Here is a 3,452-nt window from a genome sequence, read left to right as displayed (position 1 = left end):
GAGTCTGCACCCATTTTGGGGTGGTCAGGGATCCAGCATTGCATAGCCTGCTGGTCTAATAAGGGAAAGTTCATGCACTTCCGACTCAGGGGTTGTAGCCCCAGTGCATGACCCACAGACACACGACTCCAAGCTGTGTGTGGGGTCATTGGCCATTGGGTGGTTGAGGGTGGGAACTAGTCATGTTTCTGGTCACCAGGAGAGGATGGATAACAAGGAAGGATCCCACCCTTCTCCCCGGCTGCTAGTGTGTTAGCTACTCTCTCAAGCAGAAGCTAAATAGGAAATTTCAATATAGCCATGTTGTATCAGTCTAGGCAACAATTTGTCTGCCTGTGTTCCTTTTGGGCCACTTCTCCTCCTAGCCAGGATTTAACCCACTTCTCTACCCTTCCCTCTGAAGTTCATTATCATCTGTATCTATTTCAGAAGGTCTCCTGTGTCTTTCTTGCAGAATGTCTATGTAGCTTATTCACCTCGTTCACCACCTTGCTGCAAGCCCTGCTCTGTCCCCTTCATCCAAGTTCACACTGTCTGCCCTGTAATCCATGAACTCCTCTCCTTCCCTTTCTCACCCCTGGTAGCTAGCAAAAACTGCTTATTTTAATGTGAGAACCTAGGATTGACTTTTCTAATAATGTCCTCATACAGTATTTATCCTTCTGTGGTTGGTTGATTTCACTCAGCATAATATCTCCAGCTTATCCATATTATGAGGGGTTTTGCAGATTTACAATTATTCTTTAATGTTGTGTCGTATTCCACTGTGTGGATACAGCAATGTTTACCATTGCTGGGCATTTAAGCTGTTTCTATCATTTTGCTATTATATATATATATATATATATATATATATATATATATATATATATATATACAGTGTTACAATGAACACAGGTGTGCATATACTTGTTTGTGTCTCAACTTTCATGTCTCTGGGCTATAAACCAAGGAGAGGACTTGCCGAGTCGTATAATATTCCCATCCCCAATTTTTTGAAGATGCGCCCTTTTGAAGATGCGCCCTATCACGTTCCAGAGTGGTTGCGCCATCTGAAAGCTCCCCCACCCCACCCCTAGCAGTGTGTTAGGGTTCTAGTTTTCCATACCCTCGTTAGTACTTGTCATTTTCTGGGACTTTGTTGTTAAAGCTAGGATGATGGGACAGCTTATGCTTGTTTTGATTTGCATCTCTCAAATGGCTAATGACTCTGAGCATTTCTTCATATGTGTGTTGGATGCCTGAAAATCTTCTTTGCGGGGTTTTGAGAATGATGATGGCAACAACTGTACAAATGTGCTTGACACAATGGGTGGATTGTGATAAGAGTTGTACGAGTCCCCAATAACATGATTAAAAAAAAATCTTAGCTGATGAGTCTGTTCATGTCCTCAATTCTTTCTATATGGGATTATTGTCCATTTACAAGCATAATATTCTTTTTTTAAAAAAAACTTTGAGTTATTTAATTAAGTTCTTTGCAAGAATCTAGAACACCAATTTGTGAGGATACATCCCATTTGTGAGCGCGAAGGTAGCGCGCAAGTCGCCTTGGAGCTGGGGAACAGCGTTGATTTTCCCCAAAACTTGGGAGTCCGCGGCTTTCTGCTCAGCCTCGCGCCGATCCGGGATCTCGTATTTCTCTTTCTCGGCGTCAAAGGTCTCGCCTTCTTGGTGTCTGGGCTTCCGCAGCTGCTGCTTCTTGAAGTGGGTGTCTGTGAGATGCTTGGGGATTTTCACACCACTGATATCAACTATGGTGGAGGTGGCGATGACAAATTTCTGGTGTGTTCTGCGCAGAGGAACTCGATTGAGGGAGAGAGGTCCAGTCACAAGCAGCAAGCCGCTGCCCAGCTGCTTCAGGGAGACCACTCCCTTGCCTCGGTGGCTCCTGTGAGGATGATCAGCACGGTCCCTGGGGTGGTGCTGGCGCGCTGTCTCCTGACATGCTGGCTCAGGGCTTCTTGCCTTGGCTCAGCAGCACGTCGTCCGCAGGGTAATACCTAGGCATTTTGCGCAGCTTCACCACTCGGGTCCCACGGTTCTTGTCACCGCCGACTGGCATTGTGACAGTAGCCAGGACCTTGTCCTTCTTCTCAACCCTGGACTTGGCCGCTGAGTACTTCCTCTTGCACATGGCCTTGAGGGAATACATGGCGGAGCGGGAATACCGGCCCATTCCTCTGACTAGGACTGGGTTTCCACTGCAATGGGGCTTCCCCTTCAGTGGGGCTTCCCCTTCTTGGGCTTTTGCCCCTGAGCCTTAACGTGGCCACTGGCATCTGCTTTCTGGACTTCAGGCTTCTTCTCCTTGGTGCCTGGGTTCTGCTCAGCCTTCTCACCCGCCATCTGAGGCCTCCACTCAGGCTCTCAGGAGCTGGGAGCAAGATGTCAGCTGAGCTTTGCTTTTTTCCCCCGAGTGTGGTTGGAAAAGAGTTCCAAGTGCATATGGTTGTTGGGAAAGTTTATTTTCTTGTGATTGTAGAACCAAAAATTCTGCTTTTTCACATAACCTCAGGGACAGCCATGATCTCAGCAGCCAGGTTTTCCCAAAGAGGAGCATAATGTTCCTAATCTAAAAAATGCACGCACTCAGTAATAAAAATAGAACACCTAATAGAAACACCGAAAGAAAAGTTCACAAGAAAAACAATACAAATGACCTCTTTCTCATGAAAAGATCCCCATTCAGAAAAACAGAAATGCAATTTGAGAGATTTCTCAGCTCAGTGGTATTTGCTAAGGTGACCCCTCCCCCTTGGTTGGAATATTCCCTTACTTTCCATGATATGAGTTCTACTCTCCATGTCCTATCCATTCCTTCTCGGCCCCTTTGCCAATCCAGTCTCCCCAGACTGATGGCCTCAAGCTAGCCTTGTACTTTCCCCTTCTCAGCTCCTGCAATCTCTTCCTGAGTGACCCACTCCATGCTGGGACTTCCAAAGCCATGTGTATGCTGACAACCCCCGATGTGTTCCACATACCATGCTTTTGGAGACTCAGATCAAATCCAAACCCTCCTGCTTGATGCCTTTCTTGCCCTCACCCTTCACCTGTAATCCACTGGCATGTTCTCACAGCTCTACCCAAAGCATCTCCTGAGTTCTTCATATTCACCATCCCAGTTACAACTGTTTCTTCTATGGGCCATAGAAGAAGGTGCCTGAAGTTCACCTGCACTAGCCAGTGGAAGTCCTTGTACAAGACATGTCCATGTCAATTGTATATAAGTGGGGAAAAGAAGTATGCGAGGTAAAATTAAGATCAACAACAACTCCTCCAGGTATGGCAACTGCCAACTTTCCCCAGGCTCACATAATCAGTATGTAAACAGACACACAATCACATAGTCTGCCACAGCTGGTTCCACAGACATAACCTGTGTGACATATACTGCCCTGAATCTGACTCCACCCACTTCCCAGTAATCCATGGAAGTAACTGCATTTTCT

The 3,452-nt window shown here is 46.4% G+C and overlaps 1 pseudogene; it reads right to left on the bottom strand.

Annotated features, from left to right (window-relative positions):
* Positions 1–1,460: 1,460 nt before the first annotated feature.
* Positions 1,461–2,349, bottom strand: LOC142455022 (large ribosomal subunit protein eL6 pseudogene; annotated as a pseudogene).
* Positions 2,350–3,452: the final 1,103 nt, after the last annotated feature.

This window comes from Tenrec ecaudatus, chromosome 8 (assembly GCF_050624435.1).
Source record: "Tenrec ecaudatus isolate mTenEca1 chromosome 8, mTenEca1.hap1, whole genome shotgun sequence".
NCBI lineage: Eukaryota > Metazoa > Chordata > Mammalia > Afrosoricida > Tenrecidae > Tenrec > Tenrec ecaudatus.
Note: the sequence above shows the minus strand (reverse complement) of the source record. Positions and strands in the feature narration are given on the sequence as shown.